We start from the raw sequence: 6,798 nt of genomic DNA, 5'->3' as shown, positions 1-6,798 counted from the left end.
CAGTTTATTGCCTCCAGTTGGCTTATATATAAAGAATAGCTGTTCCAAGGTTGTACGGACATTTGAACCAGCACAATTATCACTGTTGTATGTACATTTGTTCAGGGTTGAATTTAGAACTTTGGTAGACACAGTGGATTGCCTTCACACAATGACATTTGGGAGCTACCCTGTTACATCTGTTAACAACATACTTAACACATTCCACATGTTTCACCTACTGACAAGTATATCTGAAACACAAAAATGCATTGGTCGCATACTCAGAGTCACCTTGCATTGATATCTTCTTTATAGCTGACAGCTCCAGAACACATCTGTCACGTCAGGATAATTTCTCATTAGCCACTGTTATAAATGGCATAAAAAAGAAAAACAACAGATGCCTCCTAAACTGTGGTAAGGTGGTGGTTTACTGAAGTATACCAGTCATTTTTAGTCTGGAAAATTAAATCCTTTAGGCTGGATTCATAGTATTGTGGTATGTTAAACCCACATAATGCCATGTGCTAAAGAGGAAAAGTAAAAAAACGGAAACAATTCTTCCTCTGTCCCGTGATTTTTTTATTTCCTATGTACACTGCACTGCACAATGAATGGCCAGGTGGGGGGGAGCACGCCGAAGTTACATTATCAATGGCCACCCAATGGCCAGAGTAGATGCCTGGGAACCAGGAGCGTCCCGATGCCGGGTGTCACCCGGAGCGGAGACCGGGTGACACCCCTTGTGATGTCATCGCACATGCGCGTGACGTCACCACGTGCGTGCACAATGACATCATCGTGCATGCACGGTCATCTAATTGACGTCTGCCGGTGGGCATCATAGTGTGGGACGTCGGCAGAGAGAGGATGAGACGTTTTACCTGGCGGGATGAGGTATGAGGCCGGGTCTCCTTCTCTCTCCTGACACTGTCGGGCTCTCGGTCCATGACCGAGTGCCCGACTTTTTAGAGCGGGTGAGACCAAAATAACTGTCAATCATTTTGGTGTCACCCCTCCAATGGTGTCATGGCAGTGGCTAAGTACAGAGCTGAGGACCGAAGATTGATCTGAGAATATTGGAGAATGGCACATTTACCTAACAAGTGTGCCCTTCTCTTGCACTGTCCGATTGATCTTCAGTCCTCAGCTCTTTCCCCTGCCATCTCCATCACCGACATTTCTGGGTTCCCATGCATCCACTATACCGCTATGCATACCTACACATTAGGGCAAAAACAAAAAAGTTACAAAGGGGTTTCGTTTGCTTTAATATACGTCATGTTAAGGTAGCCCACCCATTTGAATGGGCTGCATAATCCACAAAATGCAGCAGAAAAGGTGTTTTGGATTGCAACGCACCATATTGCACGGTGGTGCATTACTATGCTTTGTGGTGCACTGTAACACAGATGCTTCGGTAAGGCATGCAACTGTGTGATACAATTTTTAGAGCCAGTCAGTCAAATTTGGACTGACTATATACTATAATAGTAATATTATAGTATAATAATTGTATACAAGAAATACCCAAAAATGGCACAACATAGAATTTTGTAATGCAATAACTGCATGGCTTCTGGGATTTGTCCATCTCTTACTTGTAGTTGCTGAGAGTTGCTGAAATATATATTTAATAGGTCAAAGAGCATTGTGAATAGCGGAGACATTCACAGTAACCAATCAACAATCATCTTTCACTTTTCTGACTGCCCTTAATTATCGTGAAATCTGTTTGCTGTGGGTCACCAACATTGCTGCACTTTTCAATGCCTTACTAAATCCACCAAATGACTTAAGATCTCAGTTGAAGTATGATGATGGATGAAGAAATGTTCAGGCAGAGGTAGCCACTTATTGCATGGCTCTCCCTCTTGGCAGCCAACATATGACTAATGCAGAGGCCACAAGGGAGAGACAGGGCAGGTTGCGTGTGTACATTAGTATGGAGCGGCAGACTGTGTCACATGAGGGATTTTGTAGCAGCAATTTGCAACTGCAACAAAATTGATTTTCTTCTATCTATTTTTGTGTTTGTAGCTAGGAAACACAAAACGCAATGGAGGAAAAAACTGCCATTGCCAAACCCATGTTGGTCCATAAGGAATGGGATGGGACTTGTGTCTGTTTACATCAGATTCCCCCCGATCCGGCACAATGATGTCCAGCCAAATGGAACTCTTATCCATTTGTTTTTCTGGACCTGTCCAGAGCTGTGGGGTGCCCATCCATGTAGATCTGGCTGCCCGCAGACTAACATTGGGCTTTCAATCAGGTCTACCTGAAAAATTGACAGGCAGACCTGATCGGAAAGCCTGTGTGAAAGGGCTCTTAAAGGGTTAAAACCTCTTCAGGGTTTCATTGCTGTCTCTGCCCTTTCTGAAGTGATTCACCCTCTCTATTTGCCCTGGGTTTTCCAACATTTTACTGTGCCCACTAGAGCAGGAATAGAGGGCAAATCTTCCAATGGGGGCACTTGTTACAACTGTCAACAAGGGGATCTCCATTCCCTTTTAGTTGTGTCTCCACAATATGTGATGGGGGTTGTTAAAAAAACCATAAGCTGCATGGTGTCACTGGTAATAGCCGGCAATATCCTATGCTGATTGCTGGACAACGGGAGTGCAGATGGAAGTCAAACATGGTGCTATGCGTTTATCATGGTACATATGGCTGTTCATTCATGATTTCTAGAGTAGACTTCCACACTTTAGAGTAACACCAACATTTTGGTAGCAAGTGGCCAGAAATCTGCCCAAATGACACAGACAGCAACAAAAACATGACAGTGGTTCTTGCCATTCCCTACTCTATTCAAAACTGACAAAAAAAGTGCTTTGGGTGGAGTTGGGCTTTAAAAAGTGAAGGTTACCAACAGATGATATGCCTGCTGTAAAGCATATGGTTACTTTTCAGCACCTGGCTTTACTAAGATAAATTACATATACAGAGGAACCTTGTGTACTACCCGCTCAGTGTCTCATGGGACATGAATCCAATTTAAGTTCTGTTCATAGCTTTCTTAATTTGTGTCCATTGATATTGATGTAGCACCTCCATGGTGCTGGTTTTTGTATTTTAACTGGAAACTATCGGTTTATTTAATGAATGCCATTTTTTTATTCAAACTTTTTATAGAATCTTACTTTGGGTGACAAAAAAAAAACAAAAAGCAAAATAATGTGTGCAATCTTGTATGTGCTATTAATAGTGCAATTTGATCGCTTCATACTGCAAAGCATGCCAAGCTAACTTTGTTTACAAGCATCTCGACTGCGTATCTATTTAAAGCTCTCAGTCTAAAGTGTATCTCACCTGCTAATGAGCTGCTTTACTGGAAGAGTCATTTTCACCCTTGCATGTATTCACTCCTATACCCAGGTTTAGGTAAATTAAAAGAAAATGGCCCTGTGATTGAGTTTTTAATGGGTGAAAATTACTCCTTTTGTTTACAGCAACCTTCATTGCTTAAAGTGATATTAAAGTCAAAAGGTTTTTAAGCTATTTCAAGGGTTTATTAAATATATTACATTACGTACATGGTGCTCCCTGATGTATGGACGTTTTAGGGGTCTATTCACAAAGCTGCTAAATGATCCAGCCATAGCTCCATAGTGTCAGCTGAAGCGGGGCGAACGGCCAGCCAAAGGCCGGCCTTTCGACACGCAAATGACAGCTTGGCTGTTTGGCCAACCAAGAAGCTGGGAGGCAAATCTTTACCCGCCACCCAGCTTCCTGATTGGCCGGGAAGCCAGCTCAAAGCTGATTGGCTGGGAAGCTGGCTTTCCAGCCAATCAGCATCAAGCTGGCATCCCGACCTTTTCGATCGGTTTCATGCTGAGGCGTGTCATTACTCGCCACCCAGCTTCTTCATTGGCCGGGAAGCCGGCTTGATGCTGATTGGCTGGAAAGCCGACTTCCCAGCCAATCAGCAAGGAGCCGGCTGTTCGGCCAATCAGGAAGCCTGGAGGCGGGTCATTACTCTGGGAAGCCGGCTCCATGTTCACATTCGGCACTGCCGGTCAGAGGAAATCTTCCTCTGACCGGAAGTTCCGGTATGGGAGAAGGTATCATAGCATTTGGGTGAGTACAAGTACTTGCCCAAATACTTGGTATAGGTACAGATACCGATACTAGTATCGGTATCGGTGCATCCCTACTCACTATATAAAAGGGATTTTTTCAAATAAGCTTTGATTGCATTATCAAAAACAAGTCTAATATGTATTCCTAATACAGTGCTGATTTTATAATAGGATAGGATATGCCGAGACTTCGGAGCTCTTTTTAATGCAAATATATTATATCTTGCCCATTGCATATGCTGTGTACTTTCACTAGTCAATAATAGAAGTCACCAGCACTCGAAGATATGTGCAAGAAGTAAAACACTTTTGATTAAATCGTCAAACAGCCAACGCTTCAGGGCCACGCAGGGTCCCTTCTTCTGGGCGACATAGGGTCCCTTCTTCTGGGCGCCGTGTCAGATGCAGTCCATAATAGAAGTCACCAGCACTCGATGATATGTGCAAGAAGTAAAGCACTTTTTATTAAATCGTCACATGCATCAAATAGCCAACATTTCGGGGCCACGCAGGGTCCCTTCTTCTGGGCGACATAATCACTATGTCTATTCCCAGCTATATACTTCCCAGCTGATTGGCTGGGAAGTAGGCTTTCCAGCCAATCAGCATCAAGCTGGCTTCCCGGCCAATAAAGAAGCTGGGCGGCAAGTAATGACATGCCTCAGCATCAAACCGATCGCAAAGCCAACGTTTCGGGGCCACGCAGGGTCCCTTCTTCTGGGCGACATAATCACTATGTCGCCCAGAAGAAGGGACCCTGCGTGGCCCGGAAATGTTGGCTATTTGATGCATGTGACGATTTAATAAAAAGTGCTTTACTTCTTGCACATATCGAGTTCTGGTGACTTCTATTATGGACTGCATCTGACACGCCGCCATCCGTGTTGTCACTTCAGGCACCAACCTCTCATCCAAGGTCTGTATGCTGTATGTGATTTCGTATTATCTTTCACTAGTCAAGGCGTCAGGTACACATTTAAGTTAAAATTTTCACAGGAGTATTTAAAAATTACAAGAGATCTGCAGGGTCTCAGAGGGCTGTGCTCCCTTATCAAGTAAGAACAATACCCAATAATTCAGAGGGTTTCATTGTTTTAAAGCTGGACATGTGTACCTGATCAGCAGTCTTTGTCCTTTGGTGATGATGTCTTTACATAACTTTCTTAATGATATTCTAATTTTGGATTAATAGTAGCTATTAGCTTGGACTGGTGACTGCTAATATCTGAAAAAGCTTGGGGCAGACTTGGTTGCTGGTTGAAATTGTCCAGGTCAGTGGATAATAATCTAGTATTTGTGGGTTATCTAACAACGTAAAAAGTATTTGCACTTGAGGTAGAAGAGCGGCTTCTGCATCTGATAAATACCTTGTATATTCTCCTTATTGATGGGATATACTTTCAAGGCTGTACATTTCCTCTGACATTTTCCTTGCCTAATGATGTAAAAGCCATAATAACTTGCTTTATTCACCTGATGTAGCAATTTTTCTGCCATAAAATCTTAATGCCTTGTATATACTCTTTATTTATATCTAGTACTGCAGGAGATGTTGCTGCTTTATAAATCAGTAATTATAATGTCCAGTAATGATATTTTCATAAAGTTTCATGTTACATTTTTATGGGTAGAGAAATGGCCTACGTTACATTTACAGAGCACTAAGTGTCATCTACCAGTGCTGATATTAGAGGCGTTTTCTATAGTCAACAGCTGTTAAAGATAATGGGGTGATTCAATATAGCACTTGAGACACTTTTTTTGCCATTAATACCGTCTACGAATGTCCTGTGCAGGTAAGGTAGTTCTTAATAGGAACATTTTTACATAATGTCACAAGTTAAGGAATCTGGTGCTAAATAAGACCAATGTCATTTGGAGTAATTTGTGTGGTAGGAAACTGGTGACCTGAAGGCCTCAGGCCGTTGGCATCCTAGCAACAAATTACATTTGGCCAAACAACTTAATTGGTTGCTAGGAGGCCAGCAGCTTGAAGTGCATTCCAAAGTTGGTGGACATCTGATAGCCTTTGTACACACCTGGACAGGCAGCATCTCAGATGTCTGGATAGGGGAGTTGGTTTCAATGGGCTACAAACTAGTGTTTTGCTCCTAACCCCCCTCTCACTTCATGTCTTCCAATCTTCCTGTATCACCGTTGGAGTATGGAGTTATTGTTACTCTGATACCCGTACCCAGACACCGCAGTTGTGATCCATATTCGATAAGAAGAACCGGTCCGGGGCGATTATTACAATTACCCCAGTTTCTGCATCTGAAAGGTTTCAAGGATTTTATCAAACCTCTTCACATTTCAAAAGCCAAAAGGGGGGAATCTGCCCCACCTTGAATCTCAAGGTCTTGAATGTCTTTATTTTATCCAAAAAAAATCCATATGGATTCCACCTGAACTGGCATAGCCTCCCTTCATCAAGGAGACTTTCTGGCTTCTGTAGACATCAAGAACGCATACTTGCATGTCCCTATTTTTCTAGCACATAAGCGATTCTTTTGCTTTGCTGTGGGTCTTCAGCACTTCGAGTTTATGGCCCTGCCATTTTGTCTGTCTTTCAGACCCTGCATGTTCACCAAGGTTCTATCCCTTGTTCTTGACTTTATTTCTGCATTCAAGTCCTGAGGCTGATTGTAGCTTTTTTTGAGACAGTCCTGTTTGCAATGTTTCACCTCCAAGCTCCTGTAGCTAAACATCCTGTCCATGTAGGACAAACCAG

This window comes from Nanorana parkeri, unplaced genomic scaffold (assembly GCF_000935625.1).
Source record: "Nanorana parkeri isolate BGI_ZX_2015 unplaced genomic scaffold, ASM93562v1 scaffold1153, whole genome shotgun sequence".
NCBI classification, from domain to species: domain Eukaryota; kingdom Metazoa; phylum Chordata; class Amphibia; order Anura; family Dicroglossidae; genus Nanorana; species Nanorana parkeri.
This window is presented reverse-complemented; position numbering follows the sequence as displayed.